Source organism: Suricata suricatta, chromosome X (assembly GCF_006229205.1).
Source record: "Suricata suricatta isolate VVHF042 chromosome X, meerkat_22Aug2017_6uvM2_HiC, whole genome shotgun sequence".
NCBI lineage: Eukaryota > Metazoa > Chordata > Mammalia > Carnivora > Herpestidae > Suricata > Suricata suricatta.
Window position 1 is genome coordinate 37,875,371 of NC_043717.1, and position 22,965 is coordinate 37,898,335.

Here is a 22,965-nt window from a genome sequence, read left to right on the forward strand (position 1 = left end):
AATCCCAGCTGTCAGCGGAGAGCCCAATGTGGGGCTCAAACCCACGAACCGTGAGATCATGACCTGAGCTGAAATCAAGAGTCAGATGCATAACCCACTGAGCCCCCCACGTGCCCCCTCCCCGCAGGGATCTCATCCTCAACACCCTACCTGAAGAGAACTGAACTTTAGATGTCGCAAACGGGTCACCAAGGGGCACACACACCCGACACTTCCAAACAGCGCCGCCAAGGCCTAGAAAACCGAACTGAAGCTGGGACTGCGGTCACAGGAGGTTGGGTTAGGACTTGCACTCTGAACATAACCAAGTCGGACTGCCTGCTAACACAAAAATATCAACACTTTCCATGGGATTTAAACAAGACCCAGAGCCTCCCTCGTAACATAACATTCAAAATGTCCTGGCTAAAATCCAGAATTACTCAGCACACAAAGACACTCAACAGAACACCAAACCCTGAGATGACACAGATGTTTTAACGATCTGACAGAGACTGTAAAGCAGCTCTTAGAACACTGTTCCGATAACCAGTCAGGCCCCATCGTGAAACCTACGGAAGAAGTCTGGGCAGAGATATAGAAGCTCTAAGAATGGTTGGGAAACTGGAGAAGCAAAAAATGAAATAACTGAAATACAAACCTCCTGGATGGGCTCAATACAACATGGAGAAGAGTCCTCGGACTTGAAGACGGAGCCACAGAAATTAGCCAATCTGCACAACAGAAAAGGGAAAAGATGGAAAACAAAACAGAGCCCCGCCCCCACCAGGGATTCAGGGAACAGTAACAGGAGGTCTGCCATCTTGTGTCCTGTGAGTCCCAAAAAGAGAGGAGAAAAGAGTGCATGGCAGGAAAGAAAAAAAAAAAAACAGAGAAAAATGGCCTGTTACCTACAAGCATAAAAACTCAAAAGGCTTGGGTTTTTTTTCCCTTGCTAGAAACCGTGGAGCAGACAAGCAAGTGGCCCAGTATTTTTTAAGCACTTCGTGAAACTGCCAACACACAGTTCTACATGTAGCGAATCTCTTTTGGGAATGAAGGTGAAATGCAGATATTCTCCGATGAAGGAGAACCAATAAGATCACTCACTGGCAACTGACTTCCTCTCAGATAACAGCTAAAGAAAGCTCTTTAGACAAAAGGGAAATGATACCAGCGTGAAAACCAAGACATCAGGAATTAAGAAAGAGCAGCGGAAGTGATAAACATCTGGGTAAATATAAAACACTAGGGGCGCCTGGGTGGCTCAGTCAGTTAAGCTTCCAACTTCAGCTCAGGTCATGATCTCACTCCTCATGGGTTCAAGCCCCACATCAGGCTCTGTGCTCTCAGCACAGAGCTGCGTCTCCGTCACTCTCTGTCCCTCTCCCGCTCGCTCGCTCTCTCTCAAAAATAAACATTAAAAAAAATTGCATTCACCTTAAGTGGTCTAAACATGAAAAGTAAAGGACAGAGACCGTGAGAATGAATTAAAAAATATGAGCCAACTATATCTTAACAAAAACTCGTGTGTGAAATACAGTATTAGTAGGTAGGTTAAAAGGAAAAGGAGGGAGAAAAGTATAACATGCAAACACTGCTCAAAAGAAAGCTGGAGGGGGGGGGTGGGTGCCTGGCTGCCTCAGTCGGACGAGAGTGTGTCTCTTGATCTTGGGGTTGTGGGTTCGAGCCCCACGCTGGGTGTAGAGTATACTTAACAAAAAAGAAAAGAAAGCCAGAATGGCTACATATATAGATCTATATCTGGATCTGAATCTATATGTATATATCTATGTCTATATATCAGACAAAGCTGACTTCAAGACAAAGCCAATTGCCAGGGACAAAGAAAGACATTACATAACAATAAAAGGGTCAATTTAACAAGACAGGACACATTTGTTCTCAACAATAAACCTTCAAGGTAAAGAAGCAAAAACTGAATCTAAAGTTCTAGTTGGAAGGCCTCAACATTCTGCTCCATAATATATGGAAACGGTAAGTAGAAAATACCACCATGAATGTGCTGGATCTCCTCTAAAAATACCACCATCCAGTTGAATCTAGTATTTGTAAAACAGTAACAAAAACAGAATATGTATTCTTTTAAAGTACTCGTGAAACATTCACCAAAACTAACCATACCTCCAAGTATGAAACTGAAACAAATGTAAAAGAACTGAAATAATACAGAGCATGTCTTCTGATCATCATGAAATTAAGCTAGAAATCAAAACAAAAGAGAACAGAAAGAGACAACAAAAACAGAAAAAAAACCTCATAGATACCTGGAAATGATACAACATAATTCTGAATAACCTATAGGTCCAACAAAAGTCTCAAGTGGGAAAGTTTTTTTGTACTGAACAAAATAAAAATGCAACCTGACGGAACGTGTGTGATGCAGCTCAAATAGTGCTTGGAGGGAAATTTATATGAAACATTTGTAGTAGAGAAGGTCTCTCATCAATAATCCGTTTCCACCTGCACTAACTGAAAAAGAAAGAGCATAATACCACCAAAGCCAGGAGGGGAAATGACAAGGACAAAGGCAGAAATAAATGAAATTGAAAGCTGAAACACAATAGGAAAAAAAAAAAAAGAACTCAATGGAAACAAAAGCTGGTTCTCTGTCAATATCAAAATTGTTAAGCCTCTAGCGAGACTGACAGAGAAAAAACTCATTTCTTGCTAAGGAAAGAAGAGTGTCACCACAGATCCCACCAACTTGAAAAGGAGAGGGGCACACATAATCTGCCCACTAATATTGCTTGTATCTTTTGATGCCTTTTTTTTTCTTTGGTCTGTGTGAGTTTGTCACCACTGTCTTGCTTTCTACCATCTTTGGTACCAGTAATGCTGGCCTCATGTCATACACTAGCAAGATTTCCCTCTTTATCTGAAAGAGACAGTCTCAAACCCGTGTTATTTCTTCCTTAAATCCTTGTTAGAATTTACCAGTGAAACCATCTGATACTGGACGCTTCTTTTTTGGAAGCTTTTTAACTATGAATCCAGTTTTATTAACAATGATAGGACCACTGAGGTGGGAGATTTCAACTCAGGTGAGTTTGGATAGGTTGTGGGTTTTTTTTTTTTTTTGGTGGGGGGAATTGGTGAAAGAAGGAAGTTCTTGTTGGATCCTTCTTTTGAGTCCTCCTGGATCGGAAGAGAGAGAATGTCATGCAGGATCTTTGAGATTGTCACAGAGAGGTTCCTAATCCTCTTGGTAGTAGTCAGATAGCACTAGAGGGGGCTGGAGGGGGTAGGAGGTTACAGGGAGGCTTAGGGAAGGGAGTTAAGGGGACAAATTTCAGACTCCTAGTTTCTGAGGTTGGCCTGTCACACACCACTGCTATAGTTACAGTCATCCAAATGCCTACTCCCTGGCCAGGTCAGAATGTTGTTCTATGGTGTGAGCTGGGAACCACGAGGCTGTAGGTGGTACTGGGGTTGGGAGGTAGGTATGGGAGATGGAGTTAGGTCTAAGGGCCGACCAACATGGCTTCTACCCACCTATAATGAGGAGTCTCTCTATTTCTCTTATTATTGTGAGGACACATCAGCCAGCTGCTACAGAAAAGTCTGGGAAAACACTGCCCTCAGATGTCCCAAAGGGGGTGACTCAGGTTCTGACACGGGCCTCTCAAGAAGGCAAGGGGCCAGCTCTTCCCAGCGCAAGGCAGGGCACCTGAATGCAATCAGCCCGGGCATGGAAACCAAGTCATGACATTCAACTGAGTGGCTGCAATTCTACCTCCACTTTGTCAGACACAAACTGAGACTCATAAAGCCCAAAGCGACCTCATGTATCTCCCTGCCTGTGGCCTCACTTCACAAGATGAGGAGACTCTACTGTAGCCAAGGTAAGTGACTGGCTCAAGGTCACATACCTTGTCAAGGCAAAAAAAACAAAAACAAAAACAAAAACAAAAACCCGAGACTGGAGCCCAAGCTCCAGGGTCCCAGCTCAGTGCTCTTTACACTACACACAAAAACAAGTATTAACTAGACAGCTACTGCCTATGTGAGGGCACTTCCTGTCATCATCGAATTCGAGCTTCAGTGGGGAATACAGACATTAAACAATGACACAGAGAACTGAAATAGAAATGAGCGTCAAGTTACTGATGAGAAACGCAGGGAGTGCAAATACATCGCCTTCCAAAGGCTTCTCCAGACACAACGCAGGACCCCCAGCACTGAGAGTCAGCCATAGTGGTCCCAATGGAAACGTTCCACCTTGGCAGATTGGGGAATTGTTATATGGGAGCTTTTGGTGGTTAAAATAAAATTTCACGTTGGTGAACTCTACAACCTAGAATGTGCTTTAGTCCTAGATCCGAGGCCCCATCTCAGGTAGGTACCTGGAGAAGAACGCCATATTTGTACACTAAGGAGCTAAGACAAAGAGACCGACACTCAACAAAGTGATGACTCTAGCCCTGGGCATTTTGCTGGACCAAGAAGAAGGAGCCATTGTGTGGTGACTCAAGCCAAGCGTGACCCAGATACTCCAGAGGAAATGGCCGTGGAGCCACAAAGGCCCTGAAACAGGCTCCGGCAACCAGCACGACATACTCCAGAGAGCAAGAGCTCTCTACTGAATAAACTGGGTTGTTCTGTAGAGCAGGGAATGAATCCAGGATTCTGTGTTTCAACACCCTGGCAACGAAGAAAGGACGTAAAGAAACATAAAGAGCTTCTGATTTACCTCAGAACCTGATAAATAGGAACACTTTTACTGAGAAACTTTTACAGATGTTTGATCAAGTTATTCTTTGGGGAGATGTTTCCCCTACAACTGGCGCTCTCATAATGGAAGCAATTAAAGGGACTCAAAATTCCCCCCATACTTTTGAGGGATAAATACAATCCTAGAATCGGAGACCTGAGATGAAAGTAGCTTTATAGATGGTAAATTACCATATGGGACTCAGAGTTGGCTCAGGTCATGATCTTGTGGTTCACGGGTTCGAGCCCCACGTTGGGCTCTGTGCTGACAGCTCAGAGCCTGGAACCTGCTTCGGACTCTATGCCTCCCTCTCTCTCTGCCCTTCCTCTACATACTCTCTCTCTCAAAAATAAATAAACATTTCTTTAAAAAGACTCAAGTCTGTAACCCGTGTTCTGATTATTCTATTATACCAGGAGACCAGAGTCTTTTAACTGTAACAATCAACAGAAGAACAACAAAGTAGGCATGTCATTCTATATGAAGCACAGTGTGTTCTGGAACTAAAAACACAAACTCGAGCCACTGATGAGGTAGCTGTGAGAACTATGAGAGAAGAGATGTCACTAGAGGCTTTTCAACCACACAGCAAAGTTGGGCACACTGACCAAATAGTTTGGGACAGAAAAACAGGAGTAACGTCAGAGACTGTCACTTCGGTGGGGAGGGTTCAGACCACACCAGGACCAAATAGGCATGTGACCACCTGCCTGGGCTCTCTGCTCACCCTTTCAAAGCCTACAAAGGCGACTAGCTTGGGTAAAGATATAGAATTTAAGATTTTAAAACGTATTCAGCTTAAAACGTATTTGTATACCACTCAACCCTGACGGGGCAGAAATAATTTATTATCATCACAGCATGCTGTACGAGTCTAAGGCAGCAGCCATCACAAAGGCTTAAATGGAATCTCCCTCCTTGAAAATTATTAATAATACAGTAACATAGTTTCCATTTCCCCCAGACCCTCAGGACCTGGCTAAGAAACCTCAGAAGTACCCCCTAGTAGTTCAGTCACTTTGTGAGTCGACAGGAAAATGACAGTTCATCCTGGGTGCTTTGTTTCAACACCTTGATAGTAAAGAAAGAACAGGATGAAATATGGTGAAGCATCTAGTGTTATCTCGAGCCTTGGTAAAAATAATACTGATTTCTAAATACATTCCCTGCTGCATCCAGAGCACCTAGTACACATCCTGGCATACAGTACAACTTCAAAAACAGGGGGTGCATTTTTGCATAAATACACAGTTGAATGACTCGGCGACAATTCTGCCAAACCAACAGGACCTGCCTTGAAAAATCACTACTATGTTTTCATATTGCTATCCGAGTAAGAAAGGGAAGATCGGAGCAAACATCTATGCTGCTATTTTGTCTTAGAAGCGTTTGGTGGAATCAGACCCGCAAGAGCAACAAATGCCTTCTACCGTTTACGAACTCTGTGATTTTGGTTCTAGGACTTAAATGCCTCCCATCTTAAGTATCTATGACCTCATAGCTAGCATAAAGCTAATAATCTCTCTTTTCCTTTCTTTTTTTTTTTTTTTTACTCTCTTCTCTTTTCACCCCAAACACGGATCCCAACAGAAGTGTATAGTATCCTTGTCAATTTCTGAGTTTCTTTCCAAAGAAACGAGTCCTCCACTTATTACAAGCATCCTCTACCCTGGTGGCAGATCAGACCCCCCAGGGGAGTTTTCAAGGCAGGTGACCTGGCTCACTGTGACTCTCCTGTGGTGAGTGGGGGGAGGAGTAGAGAGCTGCCTGGTGGGGTCTCCTCCACCTGGCATGGAGCCCCTGGGCCCTGGGCCCTCTAGGAGCTCAGGTATTTGGGGACAGATGGACAGCAAAAAGGAAGCAGTCAGGACACAGGGAGCCTGAGGTTTCAGAGGTAGGTAAAGGGGAGGCGTAGCACGGGGAGCACCAGGGAAGGATGGCGGGCCCAGATCAGGAGCACCTCACCTCTTCCCTTGGAGGAGCATCCTTTTTAGGTTAACTTAAGTTTATTTATTTATTTATTTTTAAAGTAATCTCTACACCCAGCGTGGGCCTCGAACTCACCACCCCAAGATCAAGAGTCCCTTGCTCCTGCACCTGAGCCAGCCAGGCCCCCTGAGAAGCATCCTTAATTTAACCAGTAAATGAAAGGCCGTTTGGAAAAAGCTTCTACAAGCCACGATTTGACAGAAATTTCGAGTGAATAGACATCTAAGCTTTCCAAACACCAGATCTGAAATTGGCTGGTTAATCTGGCCTCAGCCACAAAATACGGATAGATCCACCTGCTGCCGCAAGCCTCCATTTTGAAAGCAACGTTAAGTACTTGTTCGACGTAAGTTTAACATTTTTAAAAATCTCACGGGGTTGTAATCAGAAGGGCAATACTCACCAAGCTGAGCCAAAGCGTTTCTCCGCAACCAGGTGTCCATCAAGGAGAAGCGGTCCTCATCTTTACCTTCGAGATGAACTGTGTGCTACTTGAGTTCTCTGTAGAACCTCAAGGGTGTCTCAACCTTTCAGGTCTCAGACTCTCCATCTAAAAAAAACAGCAGGGAGGGCTGGATCTAGCAAACCCTGAAACACTACACTTCTCTTCTGAAAACAGCAATGACTGTTACTTCTTCCTATGCCGGGTACTGAATTACCAACTAGCCTATCTTCTAACATGTGGTTCCTCAGAAGGGTAAGAGGGACCAGAGTCTAAAAACTAACACAAGGAGGGGCGCCTAGGTGGCTCAGTCAGTTGAGTGTCCGACTTTGGCTCAGGTCATGATCTCATAGTTTATGGGTTCGAGCCCCGCATCAGGCTCTGTGCTGACAGCTCAGAGCCTGGAGCCTGTCTTCAGATTCTGTGTCTCCCTCTCTCTGACCCTCCTCTGCTCATGCTGTCTCTCTCTTTCTCGCTCAAAAAATTAAAAATTAAAACAAAACTAACATAAGTAGTAAACGCAGACTTACAGGGAAATTTCCTATATACCTTGTTCACCCCACAACAGGTCCATCCACATCCGTCCCCTTTCTTTCAATCAAATTGCCATAACCGGTGAGAGGAGGGGGCTGGGTGGCTCAGCTGGTTAAGCATCTGACTTGGACTCAAGTCATGATCTTGTGGTTCATGGATTCGAGTCCCGCATCGGGCTCTGTGCTGACAGCTCAGAGCCTGGAGCCTGCTTCGGATTCTGTCTCCCTCTCTCTGTGCCCCTCCCCAACTCACACTCTGTCTCTCTCTCTCAAAACTAAACATAGTAATAATAATAATAACAACAATAATAATAAAAGAGTGCACTGACTTAGGATTGGTGATGAGAAAACAGCACATACTTTTGTGACACATACAAATCACGGTCAAGTTAACCTACCAGCAAAGGAAGGCCTCACTTGGTAACACTGTCAAATAAAAATGAAGCCAATGTCATGAAAACAAAGGACAGCCCAAAATGGTCTATTTCAAAAGCATGCAGTATTTAGAGCACACAATCAAAATCTATTTTTCCTAAGTCCCAATACAGAGAAAACCTCAGTATTCATTAAATACTATGCAGACTCATTTTCACAGGCCTTACATGTGATAACATTATGTGCTCTGAAAGCCCAATGTAGCTATATAGGATACCCAACACTTCTTATGCGTTACGAACCATACAGACTACGTAAATAGACCACTCACTCACAGAACGTAAAGACTTGAGCAGGATAACAATGGCCAACCTAGGGAACAGTGTAACAGTCTGTTCATTACAACAGCCTTGCTCTCGAACCACCCGAAGTGTTCTTGATTTGCAGTGATAAAAGTCCGTTTTTAAGAACTGAATGAACTATTACTCAAAAGTGAACAAAGCAACTAGGTTGAGAGTCAGTAAAAGAAAACTCATCAGGAATAAGTGGGTTTATGCATAGCTAGTGTATAAAGTGTCTGCCAAGTGACAGTTCATCTCTCAATATATTTTTTTAAATTTTATTTATTTCTTGAGAGAGTGAGCTTGAGCAGGGGAGGAGCAGGGCGGGGGCAGAGGATCCAAAGCAGGCTCTGTGCTAACAGGGAGATAGCAGAGAGCCCAATGCAGGGCTCACACTCATCAACTGTGACATTATGACCTGAGATCAAGTCAGATGCTCAACTGCCTCTCAATATTTCTAAGGCAAGCATGAGCCCCTCCTTTCTCACTCCAACTAGCTTCTTTGGACCTTAATGCTATGCATAAAATGTCTGACTTCTACCATTTTGAAGAAGGTCTCCTTAAAAAGCACAAAGAGGGGCACTTGGGTGGCTCAGTTGGTTAAGCATCCAACATCGGCTCCGGTCATGATCTCATGGTTTGTGGGATCAAGCCCCATGTCAGGCTCTGTGCTGACAGTTAGCTCAGAGCCTGGAGCCGGTCTTCGGATTCTGTGTCTCTGTCTGACCCTCCCCAGCTCACGCTGTCTTTCTCAAAAATAAATAAAAAACATTAAAAAAATTTTTTTAAAAAGCACAAAGACGTGTTTACTTATTAACACTGCAAGAACCAATACAATTTTTCCAACTTACTATAAGAGAAGAAATATGGAAAGAGAACAAAAATGTTATTAAAAATGCTTAATGACAGGGGTGCCAGGCTGGCTCAGTTGGTAGAGCACATGACTCTTGATCTTGGGGTGTTTGAGTTCCTGCCCCACATTGGGCATCGAGCTTACTTAAGAAAATAAAATAAAAAAAATCTGTGGTGCCTGGGTGGCTCAGTCGGTTGAGTGTCCAACTCTTGATTTCGGCTCAGGTCATGATCCCGGCCAGGGTCATGTGATCAAGACCCCCACATCAAGCTCCACACTGAGCACAGAGCCTGCTTAAGATTCTCTCTCTCCTCCTGCTTAATGATAAACTCAAGTCGTCAAGATAAAATATGGAGATACATGAAAAATAATCATGACGTTGCTGAAAATTAACATAAAAATTTGTTCTAATTTTTTTTCATATTTATTTCGAGAGAGAGAGAGAGAGAGAGCAAGCATGCAGGGGAAGGGCATAGAGAGAGAGGAAGAGAGCGAATCCCAAGCAGGCTCTACACTGTCAGCACAGAGTGTGACACGGGCCTCCATCTCATGAACTGTGAGATCACAACCTGAGCCAAGATCAAGAGTTGGATGCTTAATCAACTAAGCCACCCAGGCGCCCCCATAAAAATTATTCTTCATGTAAAAATTACAGAAATGTCCAGTCTAGAATGAACATGTAGATACACAAATTTCTGGAAGTATATGGCCAAGGAGACAAGTTCTTTCTCCTTTATCCTTCAGAATGTGTCCATGTAGCTTTTAAGTTCAGTTCACGAGATATAATACAATCTACCTAGGACACTGCATAAATGGCTTCATTTGGAAAGCATCCTTTCATTCACAAGCCTGACAAATGCTTGCTTCCTGTGTTCCAGAGGAAACTATATTTATAATTAGCAATTTCTTGTAAGATTTACTTTGTGTGCTTCTCATGTGATTCGATGCTGGCAGGGTTGGCCCCAGTATGTGTGGTGAGAGAGAGAGAGCAGCAGCAAAATGCTCCCTTGCTCAAATGTTCACAAACCTTTTAAAAGGCTTAAGTCCTTGGCCTTCAGTTATTACCTCCTCAAGGCTTTGGTTAAGTTTCAACTCTTTTACCCGAAAGGAGTAATCACTAACCGTTTCATACAGGAATAAATACTACATGTTAATTTGTTTTTGTCAGCAAAGAGGACCCCAGGTGAGAAGAAACTGAAACTACCACCCTCCCCTACCTATGCACATAGGTCAACGCAGAAATTCAAATGTACTGTGCAGAAAATGGAGCCGGTCCAGTTATACAGTTGATGGGAAAGCAACGCATCTGTATTGCCCAGGCAAGTGAAGCATTCTGGGAAAGCAGACGCTCTGACTCCCCTAAGCCCCACGGCGTCTGCAAGCTTGGCTACTTTATGGGCAGACCACAGCTCAGAAGACCATTGGCATCCGGGAACCGCAGCACATCCATCCTTCCTTCAGGCCAACGTCAACCCGATGAGGAGTTTCTGAAATCAGGTGTCTTCTGTTGGCCAAGGGAGGCCCTCCCGTATCTTGCCTCTTTGTTTAGAAGGTCGTTTCATTTCAAGTGATACTGCCATATCAGGATTGATTTGAGAAAGGCGGGTGTGGGGCAGCACTAAGGGAAAATGTTGTATCCTCTGTATATCCTCTGTGGAAATTCCAGGCCTTTCCACTGCTTTCAGTTTTACTAGAACACACGGTCACCATTAGATTCAGAGGATACTCCTACAGTGCAAAAGGCAATATTCTTGATAAAGAAGCCATCGACCAATAAAATAAGCTTGTGACGTTGTCCCCAGTTTGTCATTCTCATCTTTGAAACACATCTCCTTTTTACTTTTTTAATCTTTATTTTTCAGAGAAAGAGAGAGAGAGAGAGAGAGAGAGAGAGAGAGAGAGAGAGAGAGAGGGAGCAAGCAGGGGAGGAACAGAGAGGGAGTTCAAGCCCCCACCATCGGGCTCTGCCTGCTTGGGATTCTTTCTCTCCCTCTCTCTGTCCCTCCCCTGGTCATGCTCTCGCTCGCTCTCTCTCTCTCTCTCTCTCTCTCTCTCACACACACACACACACACACACAAAATAAATAAATAAACTTAAAAATAACCCTAGATATATGGGACAAATACTTGGAGAGCATTTGAAAGCACTGAAGATGTGAACTTTTGAAAAGTGAAGTAAAACATTTGATTTATTTGACGGTATGAAATTTTGGAAGATTTGTCTTTCAGTCTCAATTTCAGTTACTGTCATAATAAAAAGGTTGATGAAATGAGGTTTACTTTTCAATTGCTGTGTAATTTGTCGTCTTTTTTCCTACCTGCCAGGGTGCATGAAACTGCTGTTCAAGTGAATGCAAAATATACAACTCCCCTATGGCTCCATTTGCTTTTAAGTAAAATGAGAAAATTGTCACAGATTAGCTCCTGCCTCTCACTACTTCTCAGAACAAGTAAAACTTTCTAAAGCATTTTGCAAATATAAAAAAAATGATTTTAAAAATTTGGGGGGGTTCTTAAAATACAAGGGTGCCCAGTTGGCTCGGTCAGTTCAGCACACGGCTCCTGATCTCAGTTGGGGCTGTGAGTTTGAGCCCCATGTTTGGTGTAGAGATTACTTAAAAACAAAATATTATAGAAGCATCTGGGTGGCTCAGTCAGTTAGGCATCTGACCGGCTCAGGTCATGATCTTGCAGGTCATGAGTTTGAGCCCCACTTCGGGCTGTCTGCTGTCAGCACAGAGACTGCTTGGGATCCTCTGTCCCCTCCCTCTCTGCCCTTCCCCTGCATGCATGCATATGTGCGCTCTCTCTCTCTCAAAACTAAACATTTAAATAAATAAATAGAAAAAAAGATGGGAGGATGAAATGTAGAAGCAAGATAAATACTTCTCGATCAAATATTTTAATTGAAGTATAGTGGACACACAATGTTCATGCTAGTTTCCAGTGTAGTTATCAGCGATCTGATAACTCTATACACTAAATGATGCTCAGAAGTGTCTATATTAAAATTCTTATCCTACAACTACCTGTTAATATTCTAAGTCCCCTTTATTATCAAATGTATTAACAGCCATGGTCCGTAGGAATCATTTGTAGTAAACACCCTTTATACGGACGGACCGACTCAGATTGGAGAAGAATACAAGGCCACTAAAAGGACTGTAGGATCATGGATGAGATCCTGGAACAGAAAAAGGGCACAAGTGGGAAAATGGAGAGATCTAGATAAAATCTGGAGTTCCATGGAGTGTTCTGCACCAATGTTCATTTCCTTGTCTTGGTATGTGTACCACTGTTAAAGTGACATTGAGGAAATTGGGTGATGGTATCTAGGAACTGTTTGTAGTGTTTTTGCAACTCTTCAGCACATGCAAAATCAGCTCAAAATAAAAAGTTTAAAAAAACACTCTTTGAGAAAGAAAGTTCATTGTTATAGGTTTTTAGCAGGAACCTAAATCTTTTAAAAGTATTTAACGCAGGGGCGTCTGGGTGGTTTCAGTTGGTTAAGCGTCCAACTTTGGCTCAGGTCATGATCTCACAGTTTGTGAGTTTGAGCCCAGCGTCAGGCTCTGTGCTGACAGCTCAGAGCCTGGAGCCTGTTTCAGATTCTGTGTCTCCCTCTCTCTCTGCCCCTCCCCTGCTCACACTCTGTCTCTCAAAAATAAATAAACGTTTAAAAAAATTTTTAAGTATTTAATGCAATACAGGATTTGTCCAGAGATACCTCTTCCATATCACAGATCATCACCTGATACAAATTTTTCTTGAGCTCATTTTACTAGCATCGATGGGCACCATGTCTTTGTACAGTGGATTCTATGACTTGGCTCTCGCTACATAAAACAACGTTTGTTTTATTTTCTTAAAATGCCTTCCTTCAGGATTCAAGCTTCATTAGCATTCCAGAATTTTGAGATAAACGCTAATGAATTTGGTCATTCAACACATTAACCAAGCCCCTCCTTCGTGCCCCATCCTGTCTTCCATTTGAAGCAACCCATACTTGTTAGTGGTGACCAACCTTAAAAACTTCTCACCCTCTTCAAACAGCTAAGAGTCTACTAGATCTGGAAAGGTGTGGTTTCTGCACTTTAAGCTGAATTATCTGCAGCATTTCTTGGTCCATTCAAGAACTTCCTTGTAAAACATTTCTTCTTTTTTTATTTTTTTTTAACATTTATTTATTTTAGAGAGACAGAGACAGAGCGTGAGCAGGGGAAGAGCAGAGAGAGAAGGAGACACAGAATCTGAAGCATGCCTCCAGGCTCTGAGCTAGCAGCACACAGCCTGACGCGGGGCTCGAACTCACGAACCGTGAGATCATGACCTGAGCCAAAGTCAGAGACTTAACGGACCGAGCCACCCAGGCACATCTCTTGTAAAACATTTCTATCACCCATGCTCCTCACCCCTACTGTCTGCTGAGAAGCTCTAACAGACCCAAGACACTGAGTTCCATTCCGTTTTGAAGTTTGAGTTTAGGCAAGTTATTTCCAGCAGTGCTACTGCGAATTTTTCAAAACAAAAACAAAACAAAAAGGCATTGATTAAACCCATTTGGGGGCGCTTACATGTCAAAGTGAAAACAGAGTTGTGCTGGTCACTAACCTATTTCCAATGTTCTGGATCAGATAAGACTGGAAAGCATTCGATCTCTGAATGTTACAAAATAAACATGTATAGTACATCTGAATGAACTGGAAATAGTGATTCTACATGAGACCACAGTTACTAGAACACTTGCCCCCTCCCCGCACCAACCAGAAGACAGGAAACCCGGAGACAATCCCAATGTCCATATAAATCCTTCTCTCTATTCATTTTTCATTCTCCTCCAAGCAACAAAATCTATAAAGAATAGAATACAATAACCTAATTGGAGCTTACAAACTATTTCCTTTAAAAACCATTTCCTCCGACTGTGAAAGCAAAAGTTTTGGACGAAATTTTTCCTAAACTACAACCCCAAGTTCTACAGGATGTATGATTTTTCTGCTGCTCTAAAACTTCATCTAAATTCACCACCAGTTTGGGGGGAAGGGTATTTTGTGAGTCTCCTCTCAGCACCTCGAAATCTGAAAAAGAAGTCTGCTGAATTGAAGACAAAATTACTTAAATTATCTCCAGCTTTGTATCCAAGGAATTGCTTTTTTATGTTGAAGAAATTAAAGCGAGAGAAACGCATATGCTTTAATAATTATTTCATTTCATTATTTCCAAGCCATTAGATTTCTTTAAAAAAGCAAAATTGCTCATGAACTTGCCTATGGACTTGAATTTACTTAAATAAATACCCCATTCAATACATTGTACAAAGACGCTCAGATAATAATCTTCACCAAGGAAACTCAAGGCTTTGTCTTCCCTATTCATGCCATTCAAATTCATGCATTTTGAGATAATTTTCTTACTTATTTGTCATACAAAAAGGGGGAAATTATTTATCTATGTAGAATTAGAATTAGAATAGTATTATGTTCTCTATATATACACATATAAAATCGAGAGTGATGTTAGTGCCTAGAAATCCCAAATCCTGAGACAAAACAAAATGCTACAGAAAAAACAATGAGAGGGGCACCTGGCTGGCTCAGTCGGTAGAGCTTGGGAGTCTCGATCTCAGGGTTGTGAGATCAAGCCCCACAGTGGGTGTAGAGGTTACTAAAAAATGAATCAACTGAAAAAAGAAAAAAACAATGGTAAAAGAAACTCATTTAAAGATTTTAGCTAAAAGTTGAATATGCAGTCATGTCCCAGGTTTAGAGGAGCGTGGTATCTTTTCCAAGACAAAAACATATATGACATCATAATCCCCAAGACACATCTAGACAATCCATCTTTAATGTGACCCATGATCTTACTTCTTTGATCAACTAGAAAGTACCTCCTACGTGCTGGGCACTGGGTTAGGTGGGTGTTGGTATTGTAGTAATAACCCACATGGTATCCTTGGCCTCAGGGAGTTTAAATCTAATGGGGAATAAGAAACCTGTCACTAATCTGCATCAATAACAACAAGGCAGATCGTGTGACAGGAAATGACAAGTCCCCTTATTTGTCTCAGGGTCAAGGTCAAGTGGAGTTGGGAAAAAGGAGTTTCAAGGAAAATGAACATTTAAAAATATTTGCAGGGTGCCTGGGTGGCTTAGTCGGTTAAGCATCTGACTCTTGATTTCAGCTCAGGTCATGATCTCATGGTTCAAGGGTTTGAGCCCCATATCAGGCTCTACGCTTACAGTGCAGAGCCTGCTTGGGATTCCTGCTCTCCCTCTCTCTGTCCCTCCCCTGTTCTCTCTCCCCACCTCTCTCTCAAAAAATAAATTAAAAAAATTTTTTTTAAATATTTTCAACAAGGATGAAAAAAAAAACATTTTCTAGTTAACACTCAGATCACTGAAAATTACACAACAGACTTTCCCATCTTTGCTCCTTTTGGTCTGTTGCATTGTTGATCGATTTATATACTTTTCATTTTAAAAAATATTCAATTGAAAAAATGTATAGATATGAAAAGGATGATCGGGCAAGTCTTCTATTTGTATGCCATGTTTAGTCACAAAACCTGAGAAAGTAAACTCAAGCAAACCTGCTTCCAGTTCGCACACATCACCACCAAACTTTTTCTTTCACATCGATTGGTTGTTCTTGCTTACCAATGGTCACTTACAGAATTTCTTTAATGCAAAACCACAAGCAAGCTCATCTGCCAAGAATTCCCCTCAAGCAAGTGGAAAAGGTGCCACCCTTGACAAAACTTATATCTAACCACCCCAAGAGGTCCCCTTTCGATAAAGGATAGAGCTAAACCCTTGCAGGGGTGAACTGAACTACTTCCGAATTTCCCAAAGGGAATCCTTACTTGTGGGACCGATTTGGCTGTCTTTTGAATTAAAGGAACCTTTAAATAGCTCTCCTATTTACCTCCCTTCTAAATTCACTATTGTTACTCATTATGAGTTCACTGGTATTAGTCAGCACAAGTAGTTAGTCACTATATTTTTTTAAACCACCTACCCCCCCCTCCCCTTTTCTGGTTTTTTTTTCCCCTTCGATATGTGGCAACATTTAAGGAGCTGAGTAACTATACACAAGAAATACTGCTGGGCCTTTTTTTGTTTGTTTGTGGTTTAAACAGTGACCAAGTCCCCATTAATAAAAGGAGCACAACTCTTCATTCTTCTTGTGAAAAGTGGACAGTCGCCTTGAAACCTTCAGATTAAAAATGTCTGCCACCTATGGCGTTCGATCATCCCTCATCAACTTATTTAGAAACAGCTCACACAAATTCTTTACTCATTCCAACAATACGTGGAGGAATGGACACCATTCGTCCTCCTGACCAGAAAAAAAAAAGAGTAAGATTCCTGTTAACCACAGGGGAGAAATGGAAAATCATCTAGGGAATGCTATAGACTGTACTGGCCTTTCCAAATAAATGGCCGGTCAATTAAAGCCTGTCACAATCGTGATGAGTTTCCCTTTCAACATGATCTGTCAAGACCCCCTCAAATCGGCCATCAGTTCCGCTGGATGGAAGGCCAAAGTGTTGCTGCTGTGAGCAAGCCACAGGGACCTTGAAAGCCCTCTCCTCATTTCCTCTCCATCCACACAGAACCACCTCAAAGCACGTGCTCTTCCAGAACCTTCCCCTAATCGCTAGCTGCCAGCCACTGCTTGCTCTCTGGGCTCTTCCTACACTTACTATCCTGATTCTACATGACCTACCGCATAGATCCATCCTCTCTGCCCAAGTAAAGGGTACACTCCTTCTGGAAAGTGTGTCCTGTGGTGCCTGGGCGGCTCAGTCAGTTAAGCATCTGACTTCAGCTCATGTCATGATCTCATGGTTCATGGGTTAGAGTCCCATGTCAGGCTCTGTGCTGACAGCTCGGAGCCTGAAGCCTGTTTCAGACTCTATGTCTCCCTCTCTCTCTGCCCCTCCCTGACTTGCTCTCTGTCTCTCTCTCTCTCTCTCTCAAAAATAAAAAACATTAAAAAAAGAATGGCTATACTGAATTGAGGGAGATTTTTGTTATGAGCTGTGTGGACAAGACAGTTTCACCTTGAATTTAAGAAATGGAAAGGGGGAAGAAGGTGGTTGCCAATAGGCAAATGGCAAAAGCTAGAAGTCACTTAAAAAAATTTTTTTTAATTTATTTTTGAGAGACAGAGAGAGACAGCATGACCTGGGGAGGGTCAGAGGGTCAGAGAGAGGGAGATACAGAATCTGAAGCAGGTTCCAGGCTCTGAGCTAGCTGTCAGCACAGAGCCTGACGTGGGGCTCGAACCCACAAACTGTGAGATCATGACCTGAGCTGAAGCCAGATGCTTAGCTGACTCAGCCACTCAGGTGCCCCTGTAAGTCACTTTTTAGCTAGCCCTTCACCTTTGGATCCTTAAAAACATCTTGGGACACCTGAGTGACTCCAAAGGTTGAGCCATCTGCCTCTTGATTTCAACTCAGGTCATGATCCCAGGGTTGTGGGATCGAGCCTCATTGTGGAGCCTGTTTGAGATCTCCTCTTCTTCTCTCTCCCTCTCTCTCTCTCAAAAAAAAGAATTCCTCATAAATGTATTGAAGTAAAAATTTTAAAAATCTTCACCAATCAACTGCTTTGCTTTCTTACCACCCCCTCTCTGCCTGGCAGAGGTCCCCTTAAGGCAGGCACGGGGGTGACTATTTTCAGGGACACCATGGAGATCACTCACTCCTGCATGGACCCTGCAACCTGCAGGAAAAAGGAAAAGAGGGGTTCCCACCCTCTGTTCCTCCTCGCCCTTACCCAAGGATATTGGGGGGGAGGAGGTTCATCCTTACAGCCTGTACCTGCGGAAGACAGGACATGGCTGCCACTCCAGCATCCGGAGGACAGGGAGCCCCGCCACCACCCACATCAGGTCTCCCCAACCTGCTTCCTCCTTTTGCTGTGAGGAAGAACCTAAGTCAAGATAAAGCGAAAGCAACACTACAAGGTTCAGTCTCCCAAACCATGTGCTCCCTCAAGTCAAATCTTCTGGCTTCTGGTGCTCAGGCAACATTTAGACCAAACCCAGACCACAGAGCCTGTTGTGTGTGTGCTTTCACGGGAGCTAGAGCTGCTTCGACTCCGAGTCGGGGCTGGAATCCACGGAGAGGCCCGTGTGTGAGAAAAATCCAGAGCCCAGTGAGAAAACCCATTACTAACCCCAATGAGCTCATAGGTCATCCATCTTTACAACTGCTTCAACAGCTGCCTTCCCACCCCGCCCCTTTCCCCTTATCTCTTCCCTCTGGAAGATTCGTTGGAGGGAAGCACAACTTGAGGAGAAAGAGTCAGTGTTCATCACACGCTCTCCACTGTCCTGTTTCCCGAGCACACCATCCCCTCAAAGGGCCAGGCTGAGGGACTTTGATTCTAAGAGGGGTGTGGCGGGGGACAGGAGGGAGGTGGGGGGCGGGGGGTGGAGTGTAAGCCTAAACCACTGCCAACAGAGCTTCAGTTGCAGAAATGACAAATTTTGCCAGTATAAAAGGCTGATATAAAACATCACTGAAAGTTTGCTCTCTCTCGGCATGAGTGACTCAGACTGGATTTTTCTACATTCTCTGTGGTTCAGTGCTTTAATTCACAAGGAAAGCTTCCAGAAGAACACTTTAAGAAACAGGACACGGTCCCTTCACAGATGAATGGATAAATAAAATGGGATACATGCAGGCAGTGGAATATTATTCGGCCTTTAAAAAGGAGGAAATCCTGTCACGTGTCACAACCTGGATGAACCTTGAGGTATCTAAAGTAGTCTAACTCCTAGAAACAGAAAGCAGAATGTTGGGTGCCAGGGGCACGGGGAGGGGAGGGCGAGTCAGGGGGAGGTGGTTTAATGGGTACAGACTTGCCATTTTACAAGAGGAAAAACGTCTACAGTTCCGTTGTATAACCATGTGAATACAGTTAACACTCTTACTGCACCATATACCTTTAAAATGGCTAAAATTGTAAATTTTATATTATCTGGATTCTTTTTTTTTGTTACCATGATTACACACACACACACACACACACACACACTGCCTTCACTGTACGTTTTGGATATTCTCAATTTCCAATTCAACATTTGGATATCAAAGAACAGAGCAAATATTTCAGTGAGTTCTTACGGAAAATGGAAACCCTCGAATTAAATTGCTTTGAAGAATCTGGAAGAATTACAAAGTACTTGAAACCACTGCTAGCGACAAACTTTGTCATTTTAAGCATGCGTGACATTTTCATAGCAGGAAAGATCCTGACATTCTTCTCGAATGCTATGCGTGGTATGCTGAATTGGCTTCTAAATCATATGGAGGCTTTTAGCACAAGAAGGGATACATCACAAGACAGTCTTAGAGACCGAATACTGTGGCTATTATCACAAAGGCAGCAAAATGAATAATTCATGCGTGGGGGGGGGAAGGAGTACAAGCGTTAGGAACAACTGTGACTTCATGAATGGTCCTGCATGGGCTCCCTCACTCCTGAACCTCTCCTTACTTTCTCATTACTCTAAACACCGATCCATCATGCATTCTCGTGAAATGTAAAAGTTACTCTAAGGAGACCACATTGGTAAGAAGAACAGTAACTCTTAAGTTCACTGCGCAAAAAAGCAGGGTGAGCTCACATCAGGCCCGGCTTTCCTTTCGGAAAAGGCTATAACTTCCAAAGAAACTACACATTTTCTAAAGCTCATGGGGATTTCACCTTTCTACTGCTAAGAAGGATTACCTAAGGGAATGGACTTGAAACGCCCAAGGCTATTTCTCCTAGACAGAAATGGAATGAACGTTTCTGTATCTTGGCCTTAGACAGTAGAAGACAGGTACTGTAGAATTTCCTCATAGCCCAGGACTCTGTGGTCATGCGGATCTAGCATTCTGAACAACAAGTCTCTGTTCAATTTCACCATGACCATTATTCAGGCATGTGAGATCACCAACAAGGTTAAGAAATATATTTGCACAGGCATCTGGGTGGCTCAGTCGGTTAAGCGTCCGACATCGGCTCAAGTCATGATCTCACGGTTTGTGGGTTCAAGCCCTGCATCTGGCTCTGTGCTGGCAGCTCAGAGCCTAGAGCCTGTCTTCGGATTCTGTGTCTCCCTTGCTCTCTGCCCCTTTCCTGCTCACGCTGTCTCTCTCTCTCTCTCTCTCTCTCTCTCTCTCAAAAATAAATAAAACATTAAAAAAAAGAAAAAAGAAACATTTGCACAGTTTGTGTGTGATTTACAGGCTCCTCCACAAAACTGTAGCCTATTTTTTTTTTAAAAAAACTCAAAGCTAGGGGCGCCTGAGTGGACTCAGTGGTTTGAGCGTCCAACTTCGGCTCAGGTTACAATCTCACCCTCTGCGGGTTCAAGCCCCACGTCAGGCTCTGTGCTAACAGCTCGGAGCTTGGAGCTTTCTTCAGATTCTGTGTCTCCCTGTCTCTCTCTGCCCCTGCCCCATTTATGCTCTGTCTGTCTGTCTGTCTCTCTCTCAAAAATAAACATTAAAAAAAAAAAGGACTCTTATGCGGTGTTTGTCATTCAAGAGAGTCTGAAGTTTCCTTCCCGTCAAAGATGTTCATGTTTTAGTAGGAAGCATTCAAGATCTCTGACACACCGAAAAGAAAGCTCCAACGACAGCACCGGGGGACTCCTGGAAGCCAGGGAGGACTTCTCCCAAAGGCCAAAGCCTGTCCCTTCCCCCCTCAAGGGCAGCACCAGGCTCCAAACATCAACCACGACCCCCCAGGTATGACCTGCTTCCCTTCAATCTAGCACAGATGCTCCCCATGTGAATCCCCCTCTCAAATCAGGCACGGTAGGCAGCACACATGCTCATGACGATAGGTCCGCACCAAAGCAGACAGCAGGGCCTCCTCAAACCAGCCCTGTCTTGTCCCTATCTAAAGAAAAACACGCATGAGACACACTAAATAACTCTCAGAAGCAGCTGGTCCCTCCGGCTTTCTAGCGACCCAGTACCAACCCAGGGCATCTCTATAAACAGTACGGAATTAGAACCAACATCTGTACCTAGAAGCTGCAAAGAAAGAACAGAAGCTTTGAAGGAGCGTCCTTTCGAATAGTATTTAGAGCTATGTGGTCTGAAAGAGGCACACTGTGCACGTAAAACGGATGGGTAGAATCAGGGACAATTCCTACTGTTAATAGCCAACATTCCTTACGTGGGGGCGGGGGGGAGTCGCGAGTTCACAGGTCGTTCGATAAATGACACTCCCATTATGGGGGGCCTGGGGCTTACAGAGCCAGTCCCAGACCTCACTTGGAACTGTCGTGACCCGTCACACCCATCTCTTCCCTCCCTACTTGCCCAACCAACAGTGAACCAAATCCCACAAAGTAACAAATGGACCAACAGCAAAGACAAGAGGACAAGGAGTGGGACGGTCAAGTTTCAACCACACATGGAAAGGGCGCCCAGGTGGCGCAGTCGGTTAAGCACCTGACTCTTGATCCGAGCTCAGGTCATGATCTCACAGTTCGGGAGTTCAAGCCCCGTGTTGGGTTTTGCACTGATGATGTGAAGCCTGCTTGGGATTCTGTCTCTCCCTCTCTTTGCCCTTCCCCTGCCTGTGCTCTCTCTCTCTCAAAAATAAATAAACCTAAAAAAATTAAAAATTAAAAAAAATAAACCACACATGAAGAGTGCAGATATTTTAAAGAGAAATGCCTAGAGGAAAGGAGAAAGAAAGGAGGAAACAAAAGAAAAGAAGGAGAAGTCACCATGGCAGAGACTTTACAAAGCACAGGGAATAAACATGAGCACACAAGGGGCCTTCTCCTCAATCGAAAACAGCCATGCTATTGGTACCCAATAGTACCAGCGGCCCTTTCTCATACTCTGCCATGTGCAAAAGTGCCCTGCAACTTTTATTTTATTTATTTATTTTTTTAAGTAGGCTCCACACCCAACACAGGGCTTGAACTCACGACCGTGAGATCAAGACCTGGGAATAAGAGTTGGACGCTCCACCAATTGAGCCACTCAGCTGCCACTTTCCTTTTTTTTTTTTTAATAGGTAGTCTGTAAAATTTTACTATTTTTAATGATTTTTTTTAATGTTTATTTATTTTTTTAGAGAGAGAGAGTGCAAGCGGGGGTAGGGACAGAGAGAGGGGAGAAGAGAGGATCTGAAGCGGGCTCTGTGCTGACTGCAGAGTGCCCAACACGGGGCTTGAACTCACGAACCATGAGATCGTGACCTGAGCTGAAGTCGGACGCTCAACCAACTGAGCGACCCAGGCGCCTCAGTACTTTGTAAATGTTAAACTAAGGTTTATGTGACACAAGTTTGACTTTTACTGGGTCTCTCAGTCCTCAGTGTCAACTACCCTAGGAATATGTCTCAGACTGATTAAAAGTCCTAAAAAATATGCTAAATAATCACTCTCATGTATGTTATCTCCAATTCCCTTTGCACTGTTGTATTCACCTGGTAAAATCCAATGCCTCCTTTGTCTACATCACCCCTGTGCCCACTCAGTCAGCAACAGTCAAAGAAAAACACACCCACACCAACTATTTATTTTAATCATGGCCACCAACTTCAAATGGGCTGGGAATACTGCCTCCCTAGTGACTATTCCATTCCCTCTGCTCTCTCCTCCAATCTCCAATATCTGTCCCCCATCCGCACTCTCGTGTGTTTCTATAAAAATGCAACAATTGGACTAGATCATGTTTGTTGGGG